Below are 8,691 nucleotides of genomic sequence, written 5' to 3'. Positions count from 1 at the left end.
GAAGAGAAGAGAAGAGAAGAGAAGAGAAGAGAAGAGAAGAGAAGAGAAGAGAAGAGAAGAGAAGAGAAGAGAAGAGAAGAGAAGAGAAGAGAAGAGAAGGAAAAGGACCCTTGGTTTTTTCACTCATGCACATATACACATTTATATGTGCTTGCACATGCATGTACATCCATACAAACATGCCCCCCCCATACACACACAGGTACTGGGTACCCACCAAGTGCCAAGTGTTCTAGTAGCTGTATCATGTTTGATATTAATCAAGGCAGCTCTCCCCACTCTTCTGCCCACTTGAGTTCTTTCAGTCATGGGGAATTAGATCTCAGGAGACAGAGCTCAGTCATGTGTCCCATGCAGGAAAAATCATAAGAGAGCATTTTCTGCTCCACACTGTGTCTTTGACTGCCCCTCATAGGGAGGTCCTCTGCACTTGGGTACTAGTGACCTAGAAAAGGCACTGAAGGTCGTGTGGGCATCATATTTGAGCATTTGGGATTGCAAGGATTAACCTCCAGGCATTGACACAGACTTTGTTCTTTCTAGGTCAGGTGGATAATGCAAGCACACAGCCCCTGATCATCTTTGTCCCAATTAGACCATTTTTTTTCTAATGCATTGCCAGAGATAGTAGTACTCAGCCCTGACTCCAACTAGGTGTCTTTTTGGACCAAGATAGAGAGCACACAAGGGTGGCTCATGGCGAGGATAATGCTTGCCAATGACTGTAGAACAGACAGCTTAAAATATATCATCCAAGCACAATGAGTCATTTTTCAAAAACAAGGATGCTTGTGCAAGCCCACCGAATGGCTGTAAAGGATTGGGCAAATCTATGGCAGCATTAAGGTCATCTGCCAGGGAGGGGAGGTGGGTCACACAGGTCGGACTCTGCATTACAGCAGCTGCAGATGTGTTCCTAAATTGATGCTTCCATTTTAACTATTAATGATGTGGAGTCAAGTCCCAACTTCCCTCCAGAGCACCATCTATTCCAAATTAATTTATTAAAAATGCATTCTAGTCATTAGTGCTGGGCAGATTTGTGAAAGGCGGATCAAGGATCTACAGAGCCGCGAGCCCCGGTGTTCAGGCTATGCTGTCTATCATTTATCTAGAATGCTAGCTGTGTGCATCCATCCTTGTTGGTCTCCTCACTCATAGTTTTTTTTTATATCTCTTCATCCATTTCCTGTGCTGACGTAGCTTTCCACCAGCCTCTGGCAGGTAGTAGTTGATACTGGTTTAGAGTAACCCCAGCTTAGGCTCACAGTAAGTGAAAGTACTGTTCAGTTTTTTGCCGATGTGTTCGTTAAATGCTCAGGAAATGCTTGAAGTTTCTTAATTTTCCAGCGATGAACATTTGGGCTTTTATTTATTTATCTATTTTTTTTTTGGACTGGCATTTTTACTACTTTCATTTTCTTTTTGTAGGTTGTGTGCTCACTTAATGACAGTTGGCAACACCAGCTATAAAATACATTTCTAAAGGGAAGATCTTAATGTGCACTTAGAACCTTGCATGGAGTTCCTTTATTAACTGTTTCATCAATGGACTGTAGGGAAAAAAGCCCCCAAAGACTCCTTGCTCTCAACTAGCCACCATAAGAAGAGTTATTAAAGGACCAGCCCTTCGTGACGGCCACGCACTTTCCTTGAAATAGGACGATCTGGCATAGAGTAACGTCCTTGAGCACCACTTCTCCAAAATGCATGAGATCAAGGCCTTTGTATTTAGGGTTACTCTTCATCTTAATGCTATTAGTGGAGATGAGGGGAATGCAGACTTTTAGAAGTGGGAAGGACTCATTTACAGTTCTACAGTGTGTACAGGTTTCTTTGATTAACCTCAACTGTGCTTCAGGCTTTACCTGAGACACTGTAGATACTGCAGAAACAAGCATAAGTTAGTTTCCTAACGTTTTCCTAAGTTAGGTGTATGTGTGTGTGCTTGTATGTCTCTCCCCTCTCCCTCTCCCTCTCCCTCTCCCTCTCCCTCTCCCTCTCCCTCTCCCTCTCTCTCCTCCCCCTCTGTGTGTGTGTGTGTGTGTGTGTGTGATCAGAGAAGACAATTGTCCAAGAAGAGAAGCAATTTGTATGTGTTAAAGCACTAGAAGCCACAGGGTAACAGATGCTCACTGAAGGAGGAAGCCTGGGAATCTATGCACTCTACTAATGAAAGAGCCTAGTGGGGAAACCCCCACTCAACTCCCGATTCGGCGTGCACCCAAGAATCATGAACAAACAAACCGTCTTTACATTAATACACGAGGTAGTTTAATGGTGGAGCTCCGGGTCAAAATGTATCTCACGCAGGAGACAGTGGATTTGACTATGAGGCTTGGAAGCTAGGGGTTTTTATAGAAAAGGGTCTGGAGCTGGGGGAGGAATTGGCACGGTTTTGCATGACTGGTTCATTTAAACATCAGCAGACTGTACATGCAGATAACATTTAACTTAGGTCAGAAGGGCGGGAGATAGGGAGGCGCTGGGCCAGTCCAGGACATGTCATTCTCTTTATCTTTATGGCCAAGCAGCCTCAGGAATGTCTTAAGGACAGGCCTGCCCGGGCATGTCCTGGCCTGTTCTGCTATGTTCTCAGCCCCAGGTTTCAAAGCTCACAAACAACTCTTTGGGCTATTTGACATAAATTACATGAATCACAGGTCTCAAGTTTTATTTTCTTTCACTACCATGATCTCAGCATCATCCCGACAGTTGTGTTAGAGAGCAGTGTCCCCAAGACTGTCTCACAGCATTATGGTGGAATCTCCAGGGCTGGAGGAGCAAAGCTAGATTTTCAAAAAAAAAAAAAAAGGAAAAAAAAAGCTTTCTGGTAGCTGTAGTGTAGATAATCTGTTTTATCCCAGCACTTGAGAAGCTAAGGTAGGAAAGTTTCTGTAAGTTCAAGGTCAGCCTGGGTCACAAAGTGAGTTCTTGGCTGCAGTATGAGGTCTAGCCTTACAAGAAAAATAAAAAAGAAATATGTTTTCTTCACTGTCCCGCTGTCTCTCCAGCCTGGGGATTAGGCACTGGTGGGGGAGCATTTGTAAGGTCAGTTGTCTCTCCAGCCAAAACTGGAATGCTGAAAAATGACTTTCCAGACTCCGGAGGAAGACCTTGAACCTGGTTTAGTTCTAGGTTTCTTGCCTACAACCTTCTCTGCCATGGGGACCCATGACAGTCTTGGCAGAACAAGAGCTAAAGGATCACTGTACCCAACTCAAGGCCTGTGTATTCCTCTCTGGCCAGGGACCTAAGCAATGGGCTTGGGTGAAAGCTTAGACAGCCAGGCACAGGGCTGGGGGTTGTCTTCCTAAAACATTGCGTATAGTGTTTGCATTACAAGCAGGGTTCCCCTGTGCACAGCAATTCCAAAGAGCCATCTACAAACATTCCACTGCAAACTCGAGTCAGGAAAACCAAATGAACACTTCCTAAAGATCCCATGCTCAGACTTTCGAAGCTGAGATAAAGAATCTCTACCCTTTAGAGGTGCGGAAAATAAGGTTTAAATGCATTTTAAAATGTCTGTATTGGGAGAAATAAAAGTCTGTCCACCATGGGTCAGTCTCTGAGTTAGTGTTTGATACTCAGGTATCTTGGAAGAGCCAGTCCCGTGTTCTAAACACGACTCCTTGATTCCCTTCTCATCTTGCTGATTTTGTTGATGTTCTGACATACATGAACACCCAGCGTTGATCATTCCTGACCTTTATAAATTGCTTTTTTATACTATATTAACAAACTTTGATTCTGTTCCACTGGAGTTATCCCCATGACTGCACTTGCTGCTTCACACAATCAGAATTCAGATGTAGCAGTAAAGATGACTTATGAAAGCATTCACTGGGGAACTTGACAATTTATATCACCCTCCCTCAAATTCACTAAACAAAAATTTCAGAGATATTAAATTTTTTTTCATACCAACAGGAGGTAGAAAGAGTATTACCCCTCAAATGAGTTTCCTCTGCAAGAGTCTTCTTTTGTTCCAATCACAATATTTGATGTCAAAACCTTAGATCTTCGAGTAGAGGAAGGCGTCTCCCTCGTGGCTGGGGGACTCAATTTATGTGGATATGAATAAGATTTATGATGTGCAATAAACATTTCTAAAATGTGGGGAAAGAGTGAAGATTTAAAGACACTTACTAATTTAGGATGACATTTGGAATATTCACAGTCTTTGGAACAATCCATCCATATTTCAGGTCCTGATGCAGGTTTCCAGGCAGGGTGCCTATTAGGAAATGAAAATCATGTGTGTGCTCTCCTCTCTCCTTTGTACGGCCCCCATTCCCATTTATCGCTCCTCGGTAGCTGCCCCATTCATCAGTGTTTAGTGGTACCTTTTATGTTCAGCACCTAGATGTTAAACAAATTAGAATCTTAATATATGAGGTATGACCATGAGGTCTAAGGGGACTTAAGAAAAAAATACATAAGGGGAAAAATGTTGGCAGAACTTCACTATGGATATTTTCTTAGGATTATACATTTTCTAGAGCTGACTTTGACATAAAACTTTTTTTTGACATAGACTTTTTTTTTGAAGGGTGGTTTGTCTATGCTGTTTTTCCTTTGACATGGAAAATTACAGGAGGAAACAGGATGAATTTGTAAAGTTGGTGCTTAGCCAACTTTCACACATCTGGTTCACCACGCAATCTTGGTTTGTCGGCTAATAAGGACTTAGGTAAACCTGGATTAGTCTGGGCCCAGCCCTTCCAACCATATTTGATCTCACCTGGATGTCAGCCCTCAAAGCTGGCCTGGCGCTCTCCATTCAAGACCTCTTTTATTTCCAACACAAAATGGTCTCGAGTTGTTAAATGGTCTCTAATTTTTCTAATCGTAGACAGTAGAGTTTCTCGCTGGTTTTTAGTAAGTGTGCTTTATTTTTGCCTCCCTAATTTGCTCCCAGTTGACTCTAACTGCATTTACTTGTATAGATGGGAGGGGCTCAGGGCTACCCTAAAAGCCATGTGCTTGAAGTAGCCCTAATGATCTCACGGGGTGTTGTATGTAATGCAAACCCCAGGTCCCCTCCACTCCGTGCAGATGCCAGTCTCGATGATTGACGTGTACTCAAGCACTCACGGCTGCATTACACTGTGTGATTTCCTCTCTCCCCTTAATTACCCTGGAGAAGGCAAGCCCAGACCACTGGAGGCCAGATACAACATGCCAAGGAACAGGTTGCAAACCTTGTCCTTCTGGGGCCTTGGTTCCTTCAGAGACAAAGTCCATACCCTGCCTTGGGGTGGGCCGATCTCTACATATTTAGTATACGCTCGTGCATGTGCACACACACACACACACACACACAATCTTAGAAAAACTGTACTGCGGAATGATGGTCAGCCTTAGAAGGGAATTTAACTCATTCTGGGAAGTCTCAGAATGTTCAGTTCCCCATATTACAGACAACTATTTCTCACACACTAACCCCCATACTCCATACAGGAAGAGTGTGGAAGAGGTGGCTCACTTGCTTCCATGAGAAGTTCTCACTGCAGTGCTGCCCAAATCCCACCACAGACTCATACACAAATAGAAGTTAAGTCAAAGTTACCTCAGGTTCTCCTAATCAACACAAGGAGTATTCAGACTCGAAAGCACAAGAAACAAGCCAAGGAGGCATGGCTTACATCGATGTGTTCATCATGGGTCTTCAGACGAAGAGAGGCAACAGAATGTATGTGTAATACAGGCATCCATTAGATTGGCGCACATCATCAGAAGCTGGAGTTGTGCCATTTAGCGGTGGCATGGAGAGATAGAAAACCCAGTAACTTCCCAGTATAAGAATAGGGATGTCTCAAGGATGTCTCAGAACAACTCAGGATACATCCTCGGAGACTGAAGATTGAAACTAGGTCTCAGGTTCGAGGACTCGCTGTGGAGTCTGATAACCCAATGTCACGGCAGCACAAAGAGCGATCTCATCAGTGTGCTTCCACACTCGTCTTCATTCCATTCTACCAAGAGATTAAACTTTCAGCACATCATATTTAAATGGCACCATTAAATGAATGGATATGTAAGCCGTATTGTATTTAGACAACAGAATAGTATTCAGCACACAAAGGAAATGAGCTTTCAGACTGGGAAGACAGCTCCGTTGGGAAAATGTTTTGTGTGGCAAGCATGAGGGTCTGAGTTTAGATTCCTAGCACCTAAAAAGTACAGATGCAGGAGGACATGCCTAGAGCCCCAGCTGGTGGGGATGTAGGGATAAGAAGGCCCTTGGGGTTGCTGGTCAACCAGGCACGCTGAGTCAATGAGTTCCAGGGCCAGGGAGAAGGTGATGAAGAGACCTGACCTCAGCTTGTGGCCTCACTTATGTTTATGTTCATGTACACACATACACACACACCACATACATACACACACAAGCATATACCCACACAAAACACACACTCACACACATACACATGTATACATGCACATACACATGCAACCACACACACATGTATCCATACACACACATATATAAACACATACATACACACTACATACACACTGCATACACACTTACATTCATACACACACACAGAGCATAGGGGAGGAAAAAAGGGACCAAGAGAAATAAGTGATCAAGTCATAAAATGACTAGGACATTTAAATGCATATTCAGAAGTGAAAGAAGCCAACCTGAAAATGGTACATACATGCTGTGTGATTTTAACTATATGACACCCTAAACAAATAGCACAACCACGAAGACAGTAGAACAGTCTCTGGTGGCCACAGCTTAGCAGGGAAAGAAGGAGAAGTTGGCAGAACACAGGATTTTTAGGACAGTGAATCCACTCAGTATCACATTCATGGAGATTACACCTTTTCTTCCTAATCTATAGAATATGTAACGCCAAGAGGGAACTCTAAACTGTGGACACGGGGTGACATGGTATGTGGACTCTCAGGCTCAGAAGTTGAAACAAATGTGCCATTCCAATGGGGGATGTCAATAAAGGTGGTAGCTATGGGTATATAGAAGCCCAGAGTTCAGGAGCCTCTTTGAACCTTCTGCTCAGTTTTGTTGTGAACTCCAACCTGCTCTTAAAAAGTAAGTCAGTCTTTTCCCCTTTAAACCAAAAGGCAGTAGATTTTGGTCAAGAACGGGAGAGTAGATACAGAAGGCTATGAAACTGATCAGTCTCCTTGTAGGCACTGGCAGAAGGTGGTAGTGGGTGTGCCTCAGTCCATGCTTTCTTCATCCACTAATTGCTTTGGGAAAACTGCAAAAGCCTCCTAATGTTTTCTACTGACGTCAGAGCTCCCCCATGGAGAAATAAAACTATTGCACATAGCAGCTGGAGGTGGACTATGAACCTTGATGAAATCAATTAGCCCAGGCCCAGGAAACAACTTGCTTCTGTTTCATATAAGTTCGCTTGATCGTGCCTTCTCCTGATGGAGTGCTTTCTGTGCATGTATGTGTTATGGGGCTTCCCACGAATGTTTCTAATGTGGTCTCTGAGGCCAAGCAGCAAGGCTAAATTGGGTGAAGACTGAAGACTTCCTGTTAAATATTTCTTCAAGTACCCATCTTCCTTGAGTAGGCTGATACTTATTTCTAAGCCCCTGACAGTACAGGGGGCCTGCTCACTGTCCAAGGCAGAACAACATTAAAACAATTCTAAAGAATGAGGTTTAACAGTTGTCTCTAGAGGAAATGTAAACTCTCAATGCAACAGTGTCAGTCAAAAGAGCACACGTCCTGGGTTGGAGTGACATCTTAGCTGTTCAGATTGGGTACTGCGCTCTTCTAGAGGACAAGATCTAGTGCCAGCAAATACTTCCTGGGTAGCTACTGAATACCTGTAGCCCCCAGCCCTGAGCTCCAAGAACCCTTCACTCATAGGAAAACATTCTAGCAGTCTGGGTCAGTCCCTGGCATTAGAAGCCTGGCTCACGTGTTCTTCAATATTCTGTTACTCCTCATGTTTGCATCCAGTTATGTATCTACCTGTGAGCAGATTGGTTCACTTGTTTAGCAATAGCTCCATTAACTCTGTACCCAGTACTTTCTATATGACAGTCCCAGGCTAAACCCTGGGAAGAGTTAGAATACCAAATCAGATGGCTTTCAACTGTCTCTTCAAGATATCTTTAGGGCAGGACTTTGTGCGTATGTTTGTGTGTGGTCAGGTGGGGTATTTGAATCCTCTGCTTTGGGTTTAGTTGGCAAGGTTTAATTTCGATTCTTTGTTCTGGTCCCCAGTGAAATGCCTCTTTGCTTTCATGGCTCTTTTAGGCCAGAAAGTTTGTTTACCTTGGCAAAAGCAAATTGGGAAGCAAAGGACTTACATTTTTGTATCATCTTTCATCATCGAAGGAAGTCAGAACAGGAACTCAAACAGAGCAGGAACCAGGAGACAGGAGCTGACGCAGAGGCCATGGAGGGATGCTGCTTACTGGCTTGTTCTTCATGGCTTGCTCATCCTGCTTTCTTATAAAACCCTGGACCACCAGCCCAGGGATGAAATCACCCACCATGGGCTAGGCCCTCCCACATCAATCCCTAATTAAGAAAATGTCCTATGGACTTGCCTGTAGCCTGATCTCATGAAGACATTTTCTTAATTAAGTTTCCCTCCTCTCAGATGACTTTAGCTGTGTTAAGTTGACATAAAACTAGCCTGAAAGCACAGTGATGTATGTGTAAATATGTGTGCAAATGGC

General features: G+C 43.7%; 1 long non-coding RNA gene across 1 annotated transcript in view; it reads right to left on the bottom strand.

Moving 5' to 3' along the window:
• Positions 1–419, bottom strand: part of LOC110307620 — a 3,816-nt gene extending 3,397 nt beyond the window's left edge. Inside the window, exon 1 of the long non-coding RNA XR_002379442.1 lies at positions 218–419. This is a non-coding gene — a long non-coding RNA (uncharacterized LOC110307620). The remainder of the gene's footprint in view (positions 1–217) is intronic.
• Positions 420–8,691: the final 8,272 nt, after the last annotated feature.

This window comes from Mus caroli, chromosome 13, assembly GCF_900094665.2.
Source record: "Mus caroli chromosome 13, CAROLI_EIJ_v1.1, whole genome shotgun sequence".
Classification (NCBI taxonomy): Eukaryota; Metazoa; Chordata; class Mammalia; order Rodentia; family Muridae; genus Mus; species Mus caroli.
This window is presented reverse-complemented; position numbering and strand designations above follow the sequence as displayed.